The sequence below is a fragment of the Entelurus aequoreus genome, linkage group LG07 (genome assembly GCF_033978785.1).
Source record: "Entelurus aequoreus isolate RoL-2023_Sb linkage group LG07, RoL_Eaeq_v1.1, whole genome shotgun sequence".
Classification (NCBI taxonomy): domain Eukaryota; kingdom Metazoa; phylum Chordata; class Actinopteri; order Syngnathiformes; family Syngnathidae; genus Entelurus; species Entelurus aequoreus.
Window position 1 is genome coordinate 59,511,363 of NC_084737.1, and position 26,326 is coordinate 59,537,688.

The following is a 26,326-nucleotide window of genomic DNA, read 5'->3' on the forward strand; positions in this document are numbered from 1 at the left end:
TATTTTTTGCATGTACGAGTCTGACTGATGATTTCTAAATTATCAAAGATATATTATTGTACAAAAACACAATTTTAGGTCAACAGAGTGCTGCTGCTGATCTAGGCCTAGTGATTTAAGTGGACCCCGACTTAAACAAGTTGAAAAACGTATTCGGGTGTTACCATTTAGTGGTCAATTGTACGGAATATGTACTTCACTGTGCAACCTACTAATACAAGTCTCAATCAATCAATCAAATTCTTCCTGCCTCTCTTTAAATGTAAAGCTGCCTCTGCTGCACCTGTGACGTTTGCCGCCTGCCGTGCAATGCCAGTGCGCACTGGGCATCAAAAGCGCAGATAGAGGCAAAACACTGTCACAAAAAAGGACATATCCTTCAGGTGCAGAAAAAAGGAAGAAGAAGAAAGTGGAAGAGGAGAAAAAATGCCATGATAAAGGTATGTTTGCATGACTTGGTAATAAAAAGTTTATCAAAGAGATTTGTAGCTGTAATTAGCTTTAGCTAGGTGACGTTAGCTAGCTAGCGCGGTGCTAGCAATATGTTTTTAGCATCAGGTTACTAGTGAGATATGTTGTTTGCACAAATTGTTTGCAGCAGAGCACAGTAATTTATGTGAGTAAAATAAACATTATTTTTTACATCAACTCATAAGTTATGTGAAACTTCCCCAGGAGCATTGTTAAAATACTTTGGAGGCACAGAATCAGCCCAGAGCCAGTCCACATCCTCAGGCTCAACTGTGAGTGATGAATCAGGTGAGGAAAAGACTGTCACCATACAGTATACATTTAATTTCTTAGTATAAACATTACACCTGAAGGGAAATTAATATAATATATTATTAATTAATTATTAATTATTAATTAATATAATATATCCGCAGAGCCTCTGCGGATAGCCTGCACTCTTCCTGTGACTGTTGCATCTGCAGAGCGGAGCTTTTCCAAGCTCAAATTAATAAAAAACTACTTGAGATCTTCCATGGCTCAAGAAAGACTGAGTGGACTGGCAGTGATTAGTATTAATAACAAAGTCGGCCATCAGATTTCTTACAGTGATGTCATAAATGACTTTGCCCTCCAGAAAAGCCAGGAAGCACAGGTTTTAAGGAGTGGGTGGAGTGGTGTGGGTGGTGAAGAACAGAGGAACAAAACTGTGATGTGATGGTCAAATGTGTGAATTAAGGACCTTAATTTAAGGTAGTTTATTTTGATTTTTTCCCCAAAAATTTTTTGCACATCGTTATGTACATTTACATAGTTTTAATATGTAGTAACTTTATATTTGTTTATAAACCGTTATGTTACCTTGTTTCTGGTAACTCTGTTCATTAATATTGTTTAAGTATTTGCTTGATATTTAATTTAATTATGTTGTTTTTTGTACAATTGAATTTGTTTCTTTTTATATATATTTAAGTGATTTTATTGTTGCACTTTGTTTTTCTTGCACTACGAATTATTTTTGCACATTGCTGTTTCAGGTTTTTGTTACCAAAAATAATAAAGTGAATCAGAATCAGCTTTATTGTCCAGTTATGTTTAACACACATGGAATTTAACTTCAGTAGACTGCGCTCTCTTTGTACAAAGTAAACATTAAATATGAACAATTAACTAAAAATATAAACTAGTAATTAAAGACTAATATGTACAAGACTGATGAGACAAGATGACACTTTTACTGTAAATACAAAGCTTTATCACTTGGACTGTTCAACCCCAGGCCACTCTTGTAGCTGAATGTTTTCTACATTTTAAGATTAGGAACCATATGTGGCACTCTGGACATCATTCGTTCATTCATTGGTATTATTTATGTTCTTAACTGGGCCACCCCCATATCTTTATAAATGACATGTCATTTGTAAAGACATGCCAGGCTGACAATAGGATAATGTAAACAACACTGCCAGAGCCGCAATGAGTTTATAGTAGGTGTGTGAATGATCAACAATCAATATTATTGGCAGAAATAGAGGGCCCCAAAATCAAATTTTGCTTTGGGCCCCATGGAGGCTTGGGCCGGCACTGCATTTGACCCTCTGATGTTCTGTGTACCTACTAGAGATGCGCGGTTAGCGGGCACACCCGCGGAGTCCGCGGGTAATCCGCGGGTCGGGCGGATGCATGACGAAAAAAATATATTTTAAATAGATTCGGGCGGGTGGCGGTTGAACCAATTCAGAAAAAAAAATACATAGTTAAATGTTGTTACCCATGTGAATGATCGAGGGCGAGTTCTTTGTTTCTTTAGGTGGGTTTATTGTAGGCAGTTTTCATGAACGTCCACCCAGTGCGGAAACATCACACAACAACAACAGTCACGTTTTTGTCCTACCGTAAAGCAGGTCGTCTGCCGTAAACAGCAATGCTGTGACAGTCTCAAACAGGGCAACACTGCCATCTAGTGTACATGCATATGTGACAACCCACATACGAAAAACGAGCAGCACTCTTTGAAACAGGCAATTATTCATCAGGCACTGCTGCAGCTGTCACGCCAAATTTCTTCCCCCCTTCAAAAGCCTCCCCCCCCCCCATTTACTTCCGGGGCTGCGTCCAATAAAGTCACAGAGTTGCCGGGGGTCCTTAACCCGCACGCGACTGTCCTATTTCGCGCCTGTACAAAAAAAAAACAATCATCGATTTCTTCAGATTCCAGCAGCTGTCAAAGACGAAGTATCCTTCCAGCGACGGGCAGTCAAAGCCGAAGTGCTATCGATCGCTGTCAATGACGTAAGAGGAAACATGACCACGGAAGTAAATGGGGGGGGGGGGGGGGGGGGGGTGTTTGTAGGGGGACGAAATTGTGGTCGGGGTGGGCGTGGTTGGGCCGGGGTCGTGGTTGGGGGCGTGGTTAAGAGGGGAATATATTTAAGCTAGAATTCACCAACTCAAGTATTTCATATATATATATATATATATATATATATATATATATATATATATATATATATATATATATATATATATATATATATATATATATATGTATATATATATATATATATATATATATATATATATATATATATATATATATATATATATATATATATTATTATACATATAAATAAAATATTATTATACATATAAATAAAAGAAATACTTGAATTTCAGTGTTCTGGAGGCTTTCCAGTAGATGGCAGTATTGTCCTGTTTAAGAGTGTCACAACATTGCAGTTTACGGCAGACGAACTGCTTTACGGTAGACGAAAACGTGACTGCTGTTGTTGTGTGTTGTTACCGCGCTGGGAGGACGTTAATGAGACTGCCTAACAATAAACCCACATAAGAAACCAAGAACTCGCCCTCGATCATTCTACAGTTATAACGTAATTGGGCAGGCACGCTGTTAATATTGTGGGAAAGCGGACGTGAAAACAGACCGTCGCCGCTTTCCCCACTCAGGTCCGCATTGAGCTGGAGGGGGCGTGGCCTCCAGCTCCGGCTGAATACCGGGAGTCTCCCGGTAAAACCGGGACGGTTGGCAAGTATGCTCTAATGCAGTGGTCCCCAACCTTTTTGTAGCTGGGGACCGGTCAACGCTTGAAAATTTGTACCACGGACCGGTGGGTGGGGGGTTGGGGGGTGGGTGGGGCTGTTGTTTTCATAAAGAAATACTATCATGTGTGCTTACGGACTGTATCCCTGCAGACTGTATTGATCTATATTGACATACACATACACAATATGTATATAATGTGTTTTTTATGTTGATTTAATTTATTTATTTATTTTATTTTATTTTTTTATTTTTTTTTATTTCTTGCGCGGCCCGGTACCAATCGGTCCACGGACCGGTACCGGGCCGCGGCCCGGTGGTTGGGGACCACTTCTCTAATGCGTGGCCAAGAGATATTATTGCGTGGCACGCATTGAATGTCTCTGCTGCATTGGATCAGTGTCATTTCATTAACAGGAATGCCTTGTATCGTCTATATTAGATGTATAACAACGGGTGGGTGGCGGGAAGTTGTGGTTTTGATAAAATGTTAGTTCGGGTGGATGGCGGGTGGATGACGACTTTTGTGATGCGGTTGCGGATGAAATAATTGCCTATCCGCGCATCTCTAGTACCTACAGTCTGTCCTCCCCCTGTCTAGGCCTGCTGTGTGTGTGTGCGTGTGTGTGTGTGGTACACAGAACATAAATGTCTACACTTCTATTAGCCCCGGGTCCAGTGGACCCGGACATCTTATTTGTAATAGAAATGTGTAGGGGGGTTGTATGGTGTGTGTTCATTAAATATGTATTCTGATATATGTTCTTCACAGAAAATGAGCCTAAGCCAGTGAGTCTCAGTTTGAAAAATGTATTAATTGTATCATTTTTCTTTTAATAAAAATCGAAAACGGGTCCCACAGACCCATACACCACACAAGGGTTAAGAAGACCAACGAGCAGGATGGCCTGCGGGCCGTAGTTTGTCCATCCCTGCTCTGGCCTGTTTTACTATAGTCTACCCAAGTCTGTCGCTGAAACAGAAACAGAAAGATTAAACTTTCTCTCACCTCCTTATGTTCTGTTAAAAGAAGAAGTATTAGTAGGTGGATTCACCGTTTTAAAACATACAGGTAGTACTTTTTTTTGTCCCTCCTCAATCCAGCGTTTTGCATGATTGAGGAGGTAAATCTGTAATCCTGTTTGGAAGCTGCCAAAAATCCCATTAATAGATTTAACCTATTAACCGCAAACATTCCCCACTAGCACAGAAGATTTCCTGACACACAGGCAAATGAAGTGCTGCGCTGGAAACTTTGAGAAAATCCTCTACAAGTCTTTGAGGGGTAAAAGCCAATTTGGGTTCACCACTCATGGGAGGGGCCGTAGAGGTCGGGTGCATTGTGAGCTGGGCGGCAGCCGAAGGCAGGGCACTTGGCGGTCCGATCCTCGGCTACAGAAGCTAGCTCTTGGGACGTGGAACGTCACCTCGCTTGGGGGGATGGAGCCTGAGCTAGTGCGCGAGGTAGAGAAGTTCCGGCTAGATATAGTCGGACTCACCTCGACGCACAGCAAGGGCTCTGGAACCAGTTCTCTCGAGAGGGGCTGGACTCTCTTCTACACTGGCGTTGCACGCAGTGAGAGGCGACGAGCTGGGGTGGCAATTCTTGTTTCCCCCCGGCTCAAAGCCTGCACTTTGGAGTTCAACCCGGTGGACGAGAGGGTAGCCTCCCTCCGCCTTCGGGTGGGGGGACGGGTCCTGACTGTTGTTTGTGCTTACGCACCAAACAGCAGTTCAGATTACCCACCCTTTTTGGATGCGCTCGAGGGAGTACTGGAAAGTGCTCCCCCGGGTGATTCCCTTGTCCTACTGGGTGACTTCAACGCTCATGTTGGCAACGACAGTGAAACCTGCTCATGGGCCGCATGTAGGAAAATCTATTCCAACCGGACTGGTAAAATCACGGCATAATAATTTAAAAATCACTTCTTACATATTTAGAACAACTTCAAAATTATTTATTTTGTCTTACTTCAGCCAAAAATAGGACAATCACATTCTGAAAATGTAGAATGGTACATTTAAGCATACAATAAAATAGAACATATAACAAATGTAGAAACACACATTATTACAATGGAGTTCAGAGTGCACATTGTGCCGTCAATAAAGTGTGAGCGCTGCACGGAATTCTAACTACAAAGATGATGGTCATATTGACTTAAGTCTTTGCATCTTACAGTTTCGTTATTTTATCTGTTCCATCCATCCATCCATTTTCTACCACTTATTCCCTTCGGGGTTGCGGGGGACGCTGGAGCCTATCTCAGCTACAATGTTGAGTTTCAATAAAAAAGGTATTGTGCATCGCTACAGCATTAATCTGCCACCAACCACAACAGGAGCAACTGATTGCTTGCACCTGCGTTGATTGGAGTAGTGGCAGCCAATCCAGAGGGCGCTTAAAGTCAGCTGACACGTCATCTTTAAACAGTGTGATGTGTGACGTGGGTAACACTGGAATTGCTATTGCGACATCAAGTGGACACATTTAGAAGAGCAGTTTTTTTCATTAAATAAATATATAATTCTAATTAAAATGCATTAAAAAAGACATACAGTATGTGTTTTTGTCTTGCATAGAGAGATTGTGAATGATGGGCAAAATTGCCCCAAAAAGTGCAGTTCCCTTTAAATGCTTCACTGTTGTAGATGTCATGGTTGCCCAGGTAACAAGGGAACGTTATGTGAACGTTAGAACGTTGTGGCATTGTTCTGGGAACGTTCGTTTATAACGTTCAAAGAACGTTTGGTTGTGGAGTTCTTGCTTCAATTGTGCATGCGTGCAGTCTTCTGCTCCTTCTTCTTCTTCTTCTTCTTCTGATTTTTATGGCGGTTGGCAAGCAACCTTGTGTGTGCATTACCGCCACCTACTGTGCGTGCAGCCTTGACTCAGCCGGCGTCAGATTGTTCACAAAACACAACACTTTCGCAGATATTTTATACAGTATGTTACAACATACTGTATAAAAAGTAAATTTGCAAAAAAAACACTTATAAAAGCCTAACAGTTGCTGTTTCCATTGCAGGCAAATTATATTTGGTATATAGATGAGAACGTTCTAAGAACGTTCTAAGAACGTTCTTAGAACATATTAAAAAAAAATATATATATTTTTTAATATGTTCTAAGACCGTTCTTAGAACGTTCTTAGAACGTTCTTAGAACATATCAAAAACTTTATTTTTTAATGTTCTAAGAACGTTCTTAGAACGTTCTTAGAACGTTCTCATCTTGCATAACCAAAAGAGAACCATAAGGGAACGTTACGTTAACGTTAGGTGTTACCTGGGTGGTAGGTTTGCTTCTTCGATGTATCGGGAGTAGGGATACAGCGATGGGTGTGATCATCAAAGGCTCTGTCTTTGACTGTGAAACCTGGCAACATATTTTAATCTGTCTTGTTGTGCCTGGTCACCACAATGATTATTGTGCTCTTGCTACACATATTGTCACTCCTTAGTGGCCTTCATGTAGCCTCTCTGAGATTTCCACCTGTATCCCTCCTCATACCTTTGAGAAGCAGGCTCTTTGCCATGTGGATGTTGGTTCTGTCAAGCCAGAAAGGTAGAAGTTGTTCCGGCATGCTTCTCCCGTGACGATGCCAGCCTTTTTCTGTGAGTGTTTTGAGCTGTTTACAGATGGTGTCTGTGCTGTGAGCTTCCTTGATGTGAGACAGTTTACCTTCGTGGCTGGCAGGTGTTGCAGAATATGGTCAATGGAGGCACTGCATTCCAGTCCTTGCGAGGCTCTTGAGTGTCAGCCGTGACGTGCTGTTTACCTGGGGCATGTATAATCTTGAAATTAAACTTTAAAAGTCTTAGCCTAAATCGAATAATTCTTGGCGCTAGATCACCTCTGGGCCGAGACACTAGCAGTGAGATTAATGGCTCATGATCAGTTCTTATTGTGAATTCTAAGCTTGGAGATATAAAATGAGTCACTCACAAACCCATGTAGCTGCTACAGATTATTTTTCAATCTATGCATACTGAACTTCTACAGGTGTCAGGCAGTGCTTATTGATCAGTCTGACTACCTGGGGATAAAAGTTTGTTGTCCTTCCTGGTACCGATTCATATAATCAAAATATGTATTTAACCCTCTTGCTGATTTTAAGATTTATAGAGGGGTTTGGATTTTTCTCGGAAGTCCATTTTGAAGGGCGAGCGTCATCGTTCACGAAAGCGCTACACGTAATATTCTCTAACTATTCCGTGGAAAATAACATTACACCGGATGAGATAAGATAGAGAAATACTGTGAGTCAGTAGGTAAAATGTCCCTTCATTGTTATAAGGAGCAAACAGACGTAATCGGATGCAGGGAACCGTACAAGCTCGACAAATCCAAGTAGAGCAGAGACCATCCACAACATCTTCCGCTGTCTCACACCCGGACTTTGTGAACTACTTAATTGTTCAACCCAGCCCATTTTACACTTTGAAAGACTTTCAAAATTATAAGAGTCAAGATAGCAATGACGGTTTTGTTTGTGGACGGGATCGTGGCATTTGTGTTTATCTGTATAAACCCAGTGGACATCGTGTCGTCAAGGCAGGTTAGTGATCCATTCTCAGAAATGATCCGTCACAAATTCAAAACCCTGGATAGTCAGGAACAACCGATCTAAAATCATCTCATCACACTGACTGTAAGGCAGGTTTGAGAGAATGATCTCATGTCCCTTCACTTATAGTTTTGTGTGGATGGAGGCTATTGTTCGGATAAGAGAAATAAGTACTATTTTTTTTTATCAACACAACTACTATCAAAGTACTTCGTCCAAGCACATTAAGTTAATGCAAAGTGGGCTGTTATTTATTTTAGATTATTTTTTCTTACTGAATGTTTTACCTGTAATGATCCGAACAAACATGAAGTCGTCAGTACGCCACATCTCGGTGGTTGCCTTTGTCGCTAACTTGTTATGTACGCGAGGGGTGGAAGGAGATGACACCACGAAGAAATTCAGGTTAAGCGACTGGTCTTCATGCTGTCCTCCTGATTACTGCCAGGTGCGCTGATCGCTGACAATCTGCAGCTGCGGCGAAGCGTGGACGTGAAGCGTTCGGCACGCGCGGGGGGGGCGTGTCCTGGCATGCTGCCAGACAGAGTGTTGGAGGATCTTGCTGTGGGAGAATTGTGGGTTCGAGACCGCACCGTGACAGTACCCCCCTCCTTAGGCGAGGCACCCGACAAGCGTCTGAGGGCCCCCGGGTGAGGGTCGAGGATCGAGGGAGGCAGTCCAAAATCCGGATGGAGGTCGAGGCACAGAGCTCGAGCACACAGAACAAGGCGGGTATACTGAGAGTTAACGACGTCCCGGCGTAGGTTCCAAAGAGCGACTGGTCTTTATGCTGTCTTCCTGATTACTGCCAGGTGCGCTGATCGCTGACAATCTGCAGCTGCGGCGAAGCGTGGGCGTGAAGCGTGGGCGTGAAGCGTTTGGCGCATGCGGGGGAGTGTCCTGGCATGCTGCCAGACAGAGTGTTGGAGGATCTTGCTGCGGGAGAATTGTGGGTTCGAGACCCCGCTGTGACATAACTCTTCTTTTCAGCCGCTCCTGCTTGTCCAAAAATATGCTTAAGAATGCCATACAAGCTAGGAATATCTCTCCCACCTCGATTGTGGCAGTTGACAATGGCACCCATGGTCGGCATTATGAATATTACTGGATAAATTATCGGGGGAAATTTGCGTTATACTTTTGTAAAGTAACTTTCGCCTTTCAAAATAGTAGCGTTTGTCACGGCCAGGGCGCAAAGGCATCCCAGGCCCACACTCGACAAGCCAACCAACACGACAATAAACGAGTATGAAACCGGCAAGTTCGTCAGCTCCGACAACCACCACGTGCGCACGCTGCCACCAGTCACAACATCAGCCACCCCCCCGCACCGGACCCAGCAGCCACGGGCGCCCACACCACAAGCAAACGGCAGCAGAAACAGCAGCTGCAATACCCCCAGATAGCCAGCACCACTCAATCAAATCAAAGCGATTGAAAAAACTGCGACCGGCAACCACACGCCAACAGGATCACGGAGACCAGCCAGCGCCAGACACTTTAAGGAGGACAGGAATTCCATCGGTCCCTTTATTTAGCGAAATTTTTTGTCGGCCATGACCACACAAAAAAAATGTTTTAAATACTTTTATCTAGCAAAACTGGTGATTGTCTACCGTACAAACTAAGCCAAAAGCAACTCTTTGTCATCTGTTCTATCAACAGCAGCCGCTTGCTCTCTCTCTCACTTGCACCAACACATACACTAGGCAATTAGCCACTGGTGCGTTTATGGCCACACAAAAAGTTGGACAACTCCAACACTATACATAAAGTGTAAATTTCAGGTCGTTTTACTATGACTCTTCAATCAGTGTGCTTACTGTCATTTCTTAAGAATGTTAATTTTTTGGATATTAATCATGAAATTATGTTACAAAACTACAGAATTGCTAATAAAAATATTTATTTTACAGACAGAAAGTTAATAAACACTTCATCTCATGCAACATGTGCATGTTTTAGGGGAACTGAATGTGATCTCTGAAAGGGGTACACAATCTTTCCAAAGCAGGACCCCCACCCAGGCATAGAATACTATAGTGCATAGCTGATTTAAAAAATATATATATTTAAGTAGGACAAATCACATATATTGGAAAATAATCTCATGAAAATGACTACTGTCACTTGGTTATAATAATAAGACATTTAAATTGTTATGTCAGGTTTGAGACAAATGTGCTGCTGGTATGGCCACAGTGTGCATGTCTGTATTCCACTGAATGCTCGGGGTGTTTGTGCGTTTGCTCACACACATGAAAAATTAGAGGGAACATTGCTAATAGGCATACCTTGGTAAAATGTCTCCGCTTTAGTTTTGTGCGTAAATTAGGCTGCTAAGCCTGCTCTACTTATTTTCACCAGTATAACCATTGCTAGCGTTGGTTGTAGTCCGTTTTAGTCTTTGTTTTCTGATACAACTGACAATAACCAAATGATTGCCATTTGTTGTGATATTGTAAGCAGGGATGACGTACTTATTCCTGAAAATAGCCTAATTTCTGTGTAAAATGTGTTGGTTGGAGATGTTTTATTGACAAAACGCTTGTGTATTCAGCTATTATGGTGCCAGCACCTCAACCCCCAGCCTAGTGGTTAGAGTGTCCGCCCTGAGATTGGTAGGTTGTGACTTCAAACCCCGGCCGAGTCATACCAAAGACTATGAAAAATGGGACCCATTACCTCCCTGCTTGGCACTCAGCATCAAGGGTTGGAATTGGGGGTTAAATCACCAAAAATGATTCCCGGACGCGGCCACTGCTGCTGCTCACTGCTCCCCTCACCTCCCAGGGGGTGATCAAGGGGGATGGGTCAAATTTCGCCACACCTAGTGTGTGTGTGACAATCATTGGTACTTTAACTTTAACTTGAACTTTAAGAGGCAGTGAAAGTTGAAGTTCCTTGGAGTACCCCAGTGGATCGAGCTGTATTCGGATGCGTATCTGGCAACATCAGTCATGGAGAGGGGGAGGGGACTACAGAATTTTAACGGTGATTGCGGTACCATTTCCGGCCAGATTATTACATCCATCCATCCATTTTCTACCGCTTATTCTCTTCGGGGTCGCGGGGGGCACTGGAGCCTATCTCAGCTACAATCGGGCAGAAGGCGGGGTACACCCTGGACAAGTCGCCACCTCATCGCAGGGCCAACACAAATAGACAGACAACATTCACACTCACATTCACACACTAGGGCCAATTTAGTGTTGCCAATCAACTTATCCCCAGGTGCATGTCTTTGGAGGTGGGAGGAAGCCGGAGTGCCCGGAGGGAACCCACGCAGTCACGGGGAGATTACATATGGCTCATTTAACTGAGAGAGACAGACTGTACAAAAATTCAATAAAAAAGATCAAGTTTGTAAATGAATTTGTATTTGCAGTTCAAAACACATTTTATAATAACCCCAAAAGAGGGCACTTTAAGTTGATGACTGCAGTTGCACCTATTTTAGCTTTATAAATAATTTTGTGAGTTATATTTATATTTGTGTCAAACAACATTAAATAAGCACAGCTTCCGACAGTATTAATTCATATAGTCTACTGATACAAATGTTTTTTGTATGGTTTTAAACGTCGCACATTTGCTTTTATTTTGACATGTATACAGTGTTGGGGGGAAACGGAAAGCCGGATATATTTTGAAAGTGCCAATGCGGAAAAGGTGCTGCATCACTGGTTTGTTGTTGCAGTGCGGATCAAGTCTGTGGTGAGACATTTGTACCCTAAAAGCTCTCAGGTAAATACGAAATAACACATACTTTTATTATTGTTTTATTTGTATCCTGTAATTGTTGGGATGTACACGTGACAGTCAGGCGAGGTCGCAGTTTATCCATTGTTGCTTGTGCACCAGTTTGTTTATGCTTACTGTAGCCACAATTCTCTGCGATGATCGTATGGTTTTCCCTCAATTTGTATCACTGATAAAATAAGACACATCTACAAGGATTAGATATTATACAGAATTAATGTCCGTATTTGTGGTATTTACACACCACGGGTTGTAGTGTTTCAAAAGGGACGGCTTTGCTAATGTTTTTTTATAAGCTAGCTCTGCTAACGTTAGCTTGATTAGCACAAATTGGACGTCAGCACAAATTCAGTGTTTTTGTCTCCTTTATTCTGTTCTTAATCTATGTGATATTGCTGTACCAATACGTGGCTGCTCACTTTTTCTTTCATCCGATACTGACATTTTGAATACACCTGAAGTATAATGTACCAAATCCAAAACCAAAAAAGAGAAGGATGTAAAGTTAGCACAGTGCTGGATGTGTCTGTCAATATACTAAGCATACGTGCTCTAGAAATAATCATAGTATGTATTCTGTTACAACCAGCTTTTTAAAATGCATGTAAACGTCTTAATTAGATCGCGCTCGACGTTCCAAATGTCTAAATCGCACACATTTGAAAATTATGCAAGGGGTAGCGGGATCCCCTTCCGTAGTACGCGCTCAATGCCCTCGCATCATCATCGGCGTGGGCATTTTGCTCAAAACTGCGCTGCACTTAACGACATTAAATTAACAAGAAAACAAGGGAGCCAATCAAGAGACAAATTAACGTTACAGAGCCTGGAATAAAAAAAAAAAACGGTGATTCTCAAACTGGGGTCTGCGAGCCCAACTTGTCAAAATCTCCCCAAACTTGTCCCAAACACTTGTGCTAAGTTTGTAGCCATTTTTGTCTACTGTGGTTTTAATATTATTAATTTAGCATTATTCTTTCACGCCCCCCCGCCCCCCAAACAGTGTTGTACGGTGCAACAAATTTACTCGCAAATGCGCATAAAAATAAAACATGCAACTATAAAATAAATAAAAAACTGTCGCACGTGTGCGAAAGGGGATTTCAACCCTTTTTTATCGCATTTTGCTTATAAAATAAATCCATCCAAATTTGATAAAACTAGAGTAAAAATTTTGCCCAGCTGTATAGCATGTTTGAAGTAAATTGAAACTGAAACCAAATGATTGATCACTTGCGCTGAGAGATTTGTCTGTATTTTGAGATTTGTCTCATTTTGTCTCATTTTGTTATCTACTATAACTCCTCTAAAACATATTTTCCTGTACAATGTCAATGTCTACACCATCTATTTTTTAATTGTGTTTGAGTTTTTATCTTGCTTTATTCAAGTAACATAACTTTAGTTTTGCTTAATTAAATTCAAGGCTAATCTGTTTTTATCAAAACATCTTTTTAGTTTGTTAATTTCTACCTTATTTGTTTTCATTACTTTCTTTAGGTTTTCCCCTGAGCAGAATACAGTCGTTTCATCTGCGAATAATATTAACTTGAGGTATTTTGTGTCAAACTCATTTCCGCTCAGGGGCCGCATTGAGCAAAATCATGGCATAATAACTTAAATACAACTACGACAACTTCAGATTGTTTTCTTCGTTTTATGTACACATCACAAATAATCCTCTTGACAAAACACTTCAAGTTAATTGCAAATTCTGAGTAAAAACTTGGTGCCGTTTCAAAAACACCACAGAGAACACAATTAACTTAGACGTAATCTCAGTGTATCTAAAAAGCAATTAGAATTTAAGTCACAGCTCATCTTGGGTTGAACAAAAAACAAAATAAAGCATAAATAAAAACTCTTCTATGTACCATCTACCTCATTTGTCATTTCCACATATTAATCCTCTGCTAACTCAACAAACCATTTAAACAGATGTAAAAACTATTCAAGAGTTTTTGATTGATTGATTGAGACTTTTATTAGTAGGTTGCACAGTGAAGTACATATTCCGTACAATTGACCACTAAATGGTAACACCCGAATAAGTTTTTCAACTTGTTTAAGTCGGGGTCCACTTAAATTGATTCATGATACAGATATATACTATCATATATACTATCATCATAATACAGTCATCACACAAGATAATCACATTGAATTATTTACATTATTTACAATCAGGAGTGTGGAGGGGGGGTGGGTAGTGGACATAGAGAGAGAGAGAGAGAGAGAGAGAGAGAGAGAGAGAGAGAGAGAGAGAGAGAGAGAGAGAGAGATCAGAAGGCATAAGAAAAAGAATCTGCATTTGATTGTTGAGTGTTGAGTTACTCCCTGCCTTCGAGGCATCTTTGTGTATTAATAGAAAAATAAAAGCTGTACAACGTGTGAACAATTTCAACAGACCAATAATACAAACTTAAAAGACTGACAGTACAGCAGTAAATCACACACTGTTCACTTTCTTAAAAGTTGCACAGAAGACAAGTATTTTCGCAGAACTATATCAATGTACCCCGCCTTCCGCCCAAGTGCAGCTGAGATAGGCTCCAGTACCCCCTACGACCCCCAAAAAAAGGGACAAGCGGTAGAAAATGGATGAATGGATATATCAATGTGCAGTGTCTCATGCAGCATTTTAAGTAGGGTTACCCATTGTTTATTTTACTCCTGTTTGTTTTATGTTGGATCAAGGGGGAGCAGTCGCAGCCCCGCATTAGCGTGTACCTCTTGCTTGGTATACTTGCTCTTCCGGTATGGCTCTAACACCCCCCGCGACCCCGAAAGGGACAAGCGGTAGAAAATGGATGGATGGATGGAATTACTATTGTGACATCCAGTGGACACATTTAGAACAGCAGTTTCTTTAATTTAACAATGCAGCTCAATATTACACTGAACAAACTTGTCTCGCAAGCCGCGTTGAACCTGTGCCCGCGGGCCGCATGTTTCATATCCCTGCCTTAAGGTCTTCTGTGGTTTGACTGATGTTGTTTATTTATAGATTGAATAGTGTTGGTCCTTGAGCTGACCCCAGGGGTACAACACAATATACAGTACCTCCCAACATTCTGATATGTAATCTTTTAGCCTCACGCATAGCTTCCAATTGGTTAAGTAACTTTTCACCTAGTTCAAAGCCACTCCCCTAATGCCCTATTGTTCTAATTTGTTCAGTAGGATATTGTGATTGTTTATATCAAATGCTTTTGATAGATCCATAAATACTGCAGCTGCACATTGATTACGTTTTATTGCATTAGTAATTCCTTCGGATATTTCAATTTGTGCTATTGATGTTGAGATTTTTTTTTCCGTATCCATATTGGTTAGCTGACAGTAATTATATATATGTATATATAAATTTGTCTAATCTGTTATTAGATATCCTTTTAAGAAATTTTGAAAATTGTGGGAGTAATGAAACTGGTCTGTAGTTAGTGAATTGATGGTTAGTGAATTGATGTTTATCTCCTGTCTTGTAAAGTGGTATTACTTTAGCTATTTTAATTTTGTCTGGGAATTTTCCTGTTTGAAATGATAAGTTACTTACAGTATGTACATTAATGGTTCCGATATTTTTTTGAGGGCCTTTTTATCATTTTCATATCGATTCATTTTTAATTATAATAATAATACCTGGGATTTATATAGCGCTTTTCTAAGTACCCAGTCGCTTTTACATGTAGAATCATTCATTCACACCTGGTGGTGGTAAGCTACTTTCATAGCCACAGCTGCCCTGGGGTAGACTGACGGAAGCGTGACTGCAATTTGCGCCAACGGCCCCTCCGACCACCACCTATCATTCATCATTCAATTCACCGGTGTGAGCGGCACCGGGGGCAAGGGTGAAGTGTCCCGCCCAAGGACACAACGGAAGCGATTTTTTTTGGATGGTAAGAGGCGGGGAGCGAACCTGCAACCCTCAGGTTTCTGGAACTGTTGCTCTACCCACTACACCATGCCGCCCCATAATCAGTGAATGTTTTAGATTTACTTTAGATTTAACATGTACAAAACCAGGGAAGTTGGCACATTGTTTTAATAGTAAATAAAAACAGAATACAATGATTTGCAAATCCTGTTCAACCTATACACTGCGAAAACAAGATACTTAACGTTCGAACTGGTAAACTTTGTTATTTTTTGCAAATATTAGCTCATTTGGAATTTGATGCCTGCAACATGTTTCAAAAAAGCTGGCACAAGTGGCAAAAAAGACTGAGAAAGTTGAGGAATGCTCATCAAACACTTATTTGGAACATCCCACAGGTGAACAGGCTAATTGGGAACAGGTGGGTGCCATGATTGGTATGCGTGTAACGGTACGTGTATTTGTATTGAACCGTTTCGGTACGGGGGTTTCGGTTCGGTTTGGAGGTGTACCGAACGGGTTTCCACATGAACATTAAGTAGCGTACCGCACGTTGTTTAAACAATGCACACCGAGGCACAACACACGGTATGCTAGCAGCGACCGGGCTACGATATACTGACCATACGTCCTCTTTTTACCGGACATGTCCTCTTTTGCGGGTCTGTCCGTGCGGAGTTTCTTAAATACCTCAAATGTCCGGCATTTTGAGTTAGGGTTGCGTGTATTTTCTATGTACGTTCAGGGTTAAGAAGGGGTTAAAAACAAAACAAATTGTGCGCGCAGCAGCATTCGTGAGGGAGGGGAGAGAGCGAGAGAGTTATGATAAATCCGCATGCATCTCCAGGCTCTGCTTTTTATCGATAGATTTATAAGATTACATTTTTTATTATCTCATCGTCGGCAGTCACTCGTAGTCGAGTATGACTGTCCTCAGAATGGATGGGTTCCCATTCGGGAGGACGCCTGCGTGTGACGTCTTTTAGCGTGGGGAGACTGATGCGCCTGCAGCCACCACACGGTCCTTGGCAGAGAGGGGCCTTGATCCAGTGGCATGGATCCATGACGACTGGAGACCACCCTCTGTTGCAGCCTTCATCCGCCTTCAGTGACGTTGTGACATGCAGTGTCATCCTCCGCCACTTCCACCGTTGAGGTCTTTGAAATGCTATTTAACCCATAGCTGGGACCCTGACAGGTTATAGCAGGGGTGTCAAAAGTGTGCCCGGAGGCCATTTGCGGCCGGCAGCTAATGTTTTAAAGGCCCATGGCATATTCTAAAAATACTATTAAAATAAACAAAAACATAACAAAAGTGAAATAAAGAAGCTTAAAGGTTAAATGTAATTTAGAAAAAGTTGCAATGTTGACTAATAAAACAAAGCTGTTTTTTTTTTTTCTTTCAAACTGTCATTGCTCAAAACATAATATTGAATCAAAATCAATGTTGTTATGAATTATTGACCTATCAAAGGTTCCGATTACTTCACATCAAATATTCCACTTAGAATAATATTTTTGGTGGAAGATTTTGCATATTTTGTGTGTTTGCCATTAAAAACATAGTTTTGTTTGACAAAAAAGGGCGGAAAACAAAAAAACAACATAAAAAAAACTAAAACATTTTGAAATGAGGAATAGATCTGAAGTTGATGTAGACTCCAGATATTTAAGCGTTAAATATCAAATGTATGTTAAATATAAAATGTATGTAAATGCCCTGGCACACCATTATCATCATTTCATGACCGAAGCAAAACACTTTTTACACTTTTATACTGAAATAAATACACCAACAACTTATTAAATAAAAACATAGAAAAAACTACTAGCAGCGGTAACGTTTAGATCCATAAAGGAAAGAAGAAAGTGAATGCATGTTTATAACTGAATACATTTGGTTGGAGTTCAAATCCCAGCCGAGTCATACCAAAGACAATAAAAATGGGACCCATAACCTCCCTGCTTGGCACTCAGCAACAAAGGGTTGGAGTTGGGGGTTAAATCACCAAAATGATTCCCGGGCGCGGCGCCGCTGCTGCCCACTGCTCCCCAAGGGGATGGGACAAATGCAGAGGACAAATTTCACCACATCTAGTGTGTGTGTGACAATCATTGGTGCTTTAATCTTAATCTTAAAAATGTACATATGTATACACATTTGTTTTCTTTTTTTCTTTTTTTTTTTAATGAATTAAGTAACGTTTATGACAACCTTTTTCCAAAACACAATATAGAACAGGGGTGGGCAATTCATTTTTACCGGGGGCCGCATGAGCAACCCGAGCACTGCTGGAGGGCCACATCGACAATATTTCAATTAAATTTTGCTCAATATTATTTTTGATATATACCGTAAGATAAATAATAATAATAATAATAATAATAACAATAATAATTAATAATAATAGTAATACTTCAACATAGTGTATATAACAGCATTCCATGACTAATATAAATAAATTAACATTAATAATAAATGACAGTAAAATAAGCACACGTATGACTGAGAAGTCATAGTGTAACTTTGTGTGGTGTTTGAGTTGTCCGACTTTTTGTGCGGCCATAAACGCACCAGGGGTTTAGTGCTATGCGTGTTGGTGACAGATGACAAGTTGGTTTTGGCCTGGTTTGTACGGCAGAAAATGACTAGTTTTTCGAGATAGAATTGTTTTACTCATGTTTTTGGTGTGGTTATGTCCGAATATAAACAGTTTTGCTCAATAAAGTGATCGATATAATTCCTGTCCTCGAAGCATCTCGATAGACGTTACCATAATTGAACGGTGTTCAATTGAACGGTGTTGACGAACACCGTTAGGGCCGCTTGTTGTCACTGTCACTCAAAGTTGCATTGCAAAATTACATAGAATAAATATGTTTATTTTGTTTAGAATTCAGATGGGATTTGATTTGGTGCGCGGCATATATTTGGTGCGCGCAGCAGACGCTTGAGCAGTGCGCAATAGCGCAGGCACGCACCTTCGAGGGAACGTTGGTTCACGCGGGCCGGACAGGGACGCACAAAGGGCCCGATGTGGCCCGCGGGCCGCAGAATGCCCAGGTCTGATATAGAATGTGAGATATAACAGGATAATGCATACGTTTATAATTTTGTTTCAAAACGCTTACAAAAAAGTGGGACCCCAAAAATTTACTGTGGGACCCCATTTTGAAAATTCCTAGCGCCAACACTGCTGTCAACAGAGGAGAAAAAATGCTTTATCTAAATAAATATATTATTTATAAAGCAAGTTCGAGTATCATTGGCAAATTTTCACCTAGTCCCGGCCTTGGCGTGCTGCCCGCCTCGGCACGCATATATGTGTCCTCTTTTTGGGATTTCAGAATATGGTCAGCCTAGGCTACGACAACATGTAAAAGCCAGAGCTGGAAGACCCTCTTGCCTCGTTAAGATCTCCCGTTTGGGAACACTTCGGCTTCGCGGTGCGATACAACAATGGAGGACGAGAGGCGGACAAAACGAAAGCTGTTTGCCGACATTGTCCAGCAGCAGTAGGGTATGCTTCTGCCAACACGTCAAACATGCTAACCCATTTGAAGCAGCACCACCCCCAAGTGAACATCGCTTCAACGAAGAGAAAGATGGGCGTCGTGCAAACACCGCATTCAAGCAGCCTCTCCTCGGCGAGTCAGGCAGGGCTAAAGCAATAACAAATGCCGTTGGTGTTTTTATAGCAGCAGATTTAAGACCATATTGCATTAAAAACTAGATTTTGACCCACTTCTATGGTGGAAGAACAATGAGCCCATATATCCTCTTACTGCCAAGTTAGCCAGGCACTACCTCGCCATACCTGCTACCTCCGTGCCCAGCGAAAGGGTATTTTCCACAGCTGGAGACATTGTAACTGCAATAGGTCTGCTCTTTCTGCAGACAATGTGGATAAACTGATTTTTCTGGCAAAAAACATGAAGGTTGAGTGAAAGTCACCAGGGTTAAAGGCTGGGGGGGGGGAAATAAAAGTTAATCTGAGGCTAGGGCTGGGCGTTATGGCCTTTTTTTAATATCTCAATATTTTTAGGCCATATCGTGATACACGATATATATCTCAATATATCTCAATATTTTGCCTTGGCCTTGAATGAACACTTGATACATATAATCACAGCAGTATTATGATTCTATGTGTCTACATTAAAACATTCTTGTTCATACTGCATTAATATATGCTCATTTTAAACTTTCATGCAGAGAGGGAAATCACAACTACCATATTTTTCGGACTATAAGTCGCAGTTTTTTTCATAGTTTGGCCGGGAGTGCGACTTATACTCAGGAGCGACTTATATGTGAAATTATTAACACATTACCGTAAAATATCAAATAATATTATTTAGCTCATTCACGTAAGAGACTAGATGTATAAGATTTCATGGGATTTAGCGATTAGGAGTGACAGATTGTTTGGTAAACGTATAACATGTTCTATATGTTATAGTTATTTGAATGACTCTTACCATAATATGTTACGTTAACATACCAGGCACGTTCTCAGTTGGTTATTTATGCGTCATATAACGTACACTTATTCAGCCTGTTGTTCACTATTCTTTATTTATTTTGAATTGCCTTTCAAATGTCTATTCTTGGTGTTGGGTTTTATCAAATAAATTTCCCCCCAAAAATGCGACTTATACTCCAGTGCGACTTATATATGTTTTTTTCCTTCTTTATTATGCATTTTCGACCGGTGCGACTTATACTCCGGAGCGACTTATACTCCGAAAAATACAGTAAGTCAATTTACCAAAACTGTATTTATTAAACAGTTATTAAGCAGTGGCACAAACATTCATGTCATTTCCAAAACAGAAAGTGCAAAATTGTCAGAGACATTTTAAAACAAGCTATTAGTGCACTTTTGTGCATGATGTCACTAAGATGACATATAACAACACTAAATTAAAGTGCACTTTTTGTACAGAACGTCACTACAGTAGTTTAAAACAAATAAGGTGCACTTTTGTGCATGATGTCACACAAAATATTTCAATAAGTGTCAAATAAAAATTAGCTGCATAATAGGAAATCAAATTGTGTACGACTGTACGTCCTTTGCTATGTGGTAGGTTCCTGCGGACGTTGTCTCCTTTTGTTGACTATTTTTTTCATACGGTGTTGTAACGTATGGGTTATATAGTTCTTGTGTGATGATCATTCATAATTTGCATGCTTGATTTAGATGCTGATAAATTTATCTATTATTATTTACAGCTAAAAAGAGTTTAAAAAGAATTGATTTGATTTATACATGTATTTGATATTGATTATTTGAGAAACACCGACATTGAATTGAGTTGTTTTCTACTTCAACGAAGGGTTAACTAAAATACTGCATGTTCCACAATTCATTGCGGCAAACCGGATGTTAAAAAGACCGGGAGCAGGTGCATTGTGGTTGTTGAGATTGAGGATTAGAAGCCTTTGGGTGAATGAATGACAGATAACAAGATATAAGGATAGTTTTGTATGCCATTTTTTTCTTATATAAAGTACAACTTTATTACACATTTTCAACGTCCTGTCCAATACTGTGATAGTAGTTAATCTACATACGGTGTTGATCTGAAATTTTTGCCTCGGCATTTTGATGGTGTGGGCGTGTGGCACCGAACGGAGATGTTGACATACGGAGTAAGCACTCTTCATTCTCTAACAGGTGACTTTTCAAATGATGCTACATATTAGCAGTAATGATACTTTTTGTAGCAATGTTTTTTCCCCGCACTTGAGAAATTACGATTGTCTGTTCAACATATTCCCACTTGAAGCCAAACCACCGCCAGACGATGGACCCCCTGCTGTTTTCCTTGGGAATTAATTCTTCCTTCATTTGTTACCAGATTCGCACCTTCTTTCTCTCGTATTACCACTCGCACCACAGCTAACTTTAGCCATGCTGCTAGCTCTCTGCTCCGCGAGGGCGTATACGTATGTGACGTATGTAAGAAGGTGCACTTGTTGTCTGTGAGAAGGACAGACAAGAAAGAGTGGGAAGAGCCTGTAGTGTATGCCTGCAGCTAAAAGCAACTGCGTGAGAATGTATACTCGAATATCATGATATAGTCATTTTCTATATCGCACAGTGACAAACCCGCTATATATCGAGTATATCGATATATCGCCCAGCCCTATCTGAGTTAACATTTAGTGGTCAATTGTACCGAATATGTACTGTACTGTGCAATCTACTAATACAAGTCTCAATCAATCAATCAAAAAAGCACTTTATATGTAGAAAGGTTTTGTTAAGAAAACATTCTGAGCCTTATCTTATTTAATTTTCATTTTATATATGTTGACCACATTAACCCTGGCAATCGACCCTGTGTGTAAATGTATGTTATTGTTATGCTTAGCATTCATGACTGCCTGTTGTTGCCCTGATCAGCCTAGTGGTGGCTCACATCCATCACACACAGAGCTATTTCTATTTTTGGGCAGAATTATTATAGTGTCCCCAATGTTAAAAGGATAAAGCCATTGTTTACAAATTTGGTGAATAAATAACCAAAAAATGTATATATAAATATTTTTTTTACTGTACCGAAAATGAACCGAACAGTGATCTCTAAACCGAGGTATGTACCGAACCAAAATTTTTGTGTACCGTTACACCCCTAATGATTGGGTATAAAAGCAGCTTCTATGAAATGCTCAGTCAAACAAGGATGGGGAGAGGGTCACCACTTTGTGAAGAAATGCGTGAGCAAATTGTCCAACAGTTTAAGACTGGCCTGCCTGTAGTCCAGACCTGTCTCCCATTGAAAATGTGTGGCGCATTATGAAGCGTAAAATACAACAACGGAGAGCCCGGACTGTTGAACAACTTAAGCTGTACATCAAGCAAGATTGGGAAATAATTCAACCTGAAAAACTTAAAAAATTGGTCTCTTCAGTTCCCAAGCGTTTACTGAGTGTTGTGAAATGGAAAGGCCATGTAACACAGTGGTAAAAATGCCCCTGTGCCAACTTTTTTGCCATGTGTTGCTGCCATTAAATTCTAAGTTAATGGTTACTTGCAAAAAAAATATGTTTCTCAGTTCAAACATTAAATATCTTGTCTGTGTAGTGTATACAATTGAATGTAAGTTAAAAAGGATTTGCAAATCATTGTATTTTGTTTTTATTAACAATTTACACAACGTGCCAACTTCACGGGTTTTGGGTTTTGTAGAAAAAACATGTAAAAGGAAGAAATACAAACTGGAATCCTAAACACAAATTACACAAAATCCCCAAAAAGGGACACGCGGTAGAAAATTGATGGACATTGGCAGCAAGTTATTGCACAAATTAACAGAAGTTACATTGACAGCAGATTATTACACTCTAAAACAGGTCTGCAACCAGCGGCTCTGGAGCCGCATGCGGCTCTTTCATGCCTCCGTTGTGGCTCCCTTTGGCTTTTAAACAAAATGTCTACAAATAATGGCTACTTAATTCATTACATTTTATTTTATTGAGTTAGTTCATTGTAATTTAACAGTTGTTATTTTGGAGAGTTCTGGGATCTTGTCATATGAAAATAAAACATATTTTAATATATTGTCGATCGAACTGTATGTCACAGCCCCTACGTGTCATGTCTTGCTGCCAAGCAATTGTATTGTTTTTGGCGGTAAACCCCCGTTAAGCTAGCAATGGACGGATCAAAAAAGAGAAAAATTGTATTTATTTACATTTTTATTAATTTGCTTTCATTGATGACGAGATTGTTGTTTTCCCTTTTTAGTCAAATTAAATATGCCGCAGTTGTATGCCTTTCAAATTTTGGAGTGAGTTGATTTTTTAAAATCCATTATTAAGAGAAGGACCAGTGTATTTTTCTAGTGTTCAAAATAATTTGGTGATTTGCTTTGTTACACCCAGAAATAAAATGTGAGTCGTATTTTGTCAAGTGTTTGATTTAATAAATTCTATAGCATAAGTGGAACGAAATTATAAGTGGTATTATCGTCATTTCAGGAATCAAACAGGGTTTGCGACTCTAGGTGGGTTTTATTTGGGAGAAATGGGCTCAATTGGCTATGTTGAAGGTTGCCGACCTCTGTTCTAAAATATATGTTTTTAACAGACACTCCACTAGACAACAGACTAATGGAAACATTGTAGTACCAGGAGCAAAAAAACATGTAACCTGACTCTCGCCAGACCCTCGTAGTTCGCTGAGCTCCACACAAGGATCTGGGCTCGAAGGCATTGCAAACTCCTTCCAGATAGCAAAAAATAATGAACCAATCAGGATTGCCGGGCGGGATTTGAAAGATGTGACGTAGCGCCGAAGCGACTGTTTGATTCAAACAACAATGGCGGCCCGCAGCCCTTGCTGCGTTGTGTGCTGACATTGATTCTGCTATTGCACCTGTTTTGTTGAATCTATTTAATATTAATTCTTTAAAAAATTAACAGGGAACGGTTTTGAAGGCATTTATTGGTGGCAAGGATGTTTTGGCTCTTCTTCCGACCGGGTTTGTATTTCCCAGCGTCGCTCTCATCAGCATCACGGGTTGATTTCGATGTGAGTGGTTGAAGTAGCACGTCATTCAAGATAACCGACAAGTTGTTTATCCAATCACATACAATGATTTTTTTTACAAGGCCTCGCCTTCTGAAATACATCTCCTTCTGAGATTTTCCAGATCCTTGTGTGGAGCTCAGCGAACTACAAGGATCTGATGAGAGTCAGGTTAAAGAACATGTGCTATGCAAACAACTTTTTTTTACAGAGCTGCTTCCTAGTGGAATAGGCTGCCTCGTGCATTTAAGGAATCAAATAATGTAAGGGCTTTTAAAAACAAGCTTAAAAAGCTACTACACTAAAGACCGTTTTTTAATTCCATTGTATTCTTTATTATGTATATTATGGGTTGTAGTACTGTTTAGGTATAGCATTTTATAGGCATATCTTTTATTATTGAGGGTTTTTTCTGTGTATGTATTCTTGAGATTAATTAGATGTTGTCATTGTATTGACCCCAGGAAGATTAGTGGCTACTGTGAAGCAACTACTAAGGATCCATTTTAAACAACTAAACAGGATGTTAAATTCATCATTTATTTATAAACATTTTATTTAAATTTAAACAGATTAGGTCCTCGTTCAAATCCCCTCTTTACATTGCTGGCAACAGAATAATTTAAAATATTACACAGTATGCCTTTAAGAGTATTTGCACAACAAATACCTGACCTGGACAGAGTAAAACTAGAGTTACAGTGGAATAACAAAAGATGGTGGGACTGAGAAAATGCTCAAAACAGATGAATGCGCCTGTTCTAGTATTGGCAGGCAAACACTTTAAACACGGTTGTGTAAAAAAATTATATATTGGATCTAAAATGACGTTTAGTGAAGGACCACGGAAGTCTGGAACCTGGCTGCTCATCATCGGTCATCATCAATCAAAAAAGAATGCCCGCCACCCAAACATGTGCGTGCAGATAAAGATTGCCTGCCAATATGTGCGCGCACTACACACCGGAAAAGATTGCCCTCCACCTGAATATGTGCATGCTTAATCCGCCGATCAAGATTACCTGGCAATATAAAGACAATATAACATACATCCATAAACGTGGATGCATATGCGAAAGTGCAATATATTTATCTGTACAGTAATCTATTCATTTATATCTGCACCCTATTGCTCTTTATCCTGCATTAAAATGAGCTAATGCAACAACATTTAGTTCTTATCTGTACTGTGAAGTTCAAATTTGAATGACAATAAGAGGAAGTCTAAGTCTAAGTATGTGCGCGCCTACACAAGTTACGTGACACCAAGGCATACACCAGGCTTTAGATTGCACGCCACTTCAATATGAAGTATAATCGATAAAACATTGAATATTAAATACTTAGACTAGACTTAGACTTAGACTTCCTTTTTATTGTCATTCAAATTTTAACTTTACAGTACAGATAAGAACAAAATTGTGTTGCATTAGCTCATGGTAGTGCAGGATAAAAAATCAATAAGGTGCAGATATAAATAAATACATTACTGTACAGATAAAGATATTGCACTTTTGCATATGCATCCACGTTTATGGATGTATGTTATATTGTCTTTATATTCCAGCGAGTTAATCCATTTTTGGGGGGAATTGAGGGGATTATTATGATGCGTTCAAGAGTCTTACGGCCTGAGGGAAGAAGCTGTTACAGAACCTGGGGGTTCTGCTACGGAGGCTGCGGAACCTCTTTCTAGAGTCCAGCAGTGAAAACAGTCCTTGGTGGGGGTGGGAGGAGTCTCTGCAGATTTTCTGAGCCCTGGTCAGGCAGCGGCTTTTTGCGATCTCCTGGATAGGAGGAAGAGGAGTCCTGATGATCTTTTTCCGCCGTCCTAACCACTCTCTGCAGAGACTTCCAGTCTGAGGCACTGCAGGCTCCAGTCTAGACAGAGATGCTGTTGGTCAGCAGGCTCTCTATAGTGCCTCTGTAGAATGTGGTGAGAAAGGGGGGATGGAGCTGTGCTTTTTTCATCCGACGCAAAAAGTGCACGCGCTGCTGAGTGTGTAGTGTAGTGACCAGGTCATATTGTCAGGTATCTGCACCCGCAGGAACTTGGTGC

General features: G+C 40.3%; 1 protein-coding gene across 1 annotated transcript in view; it reads left to right on the forward strand.

The window, feature by feature from the left end:
• The first annotated feature begins 11,700 nt into the window (after nucleotides 1–11,700).
• Nucleotides 11,701–26,326, forward strand: part of arhgap1 (Rho GTPase activating protein 1) — a 50,746-nt gene continuing 36,120 nt past the window's right edge. Inside the window, exon 1 of the mRNA XM_062054107.1 lies at nucleotides 11,701–11,829. The gene's annotated coding sequence lies outside the window, so the exon portion shown is untranslated. The remainder of the gene's footprint in view (nucleotides 11,830–26,326) is intronic.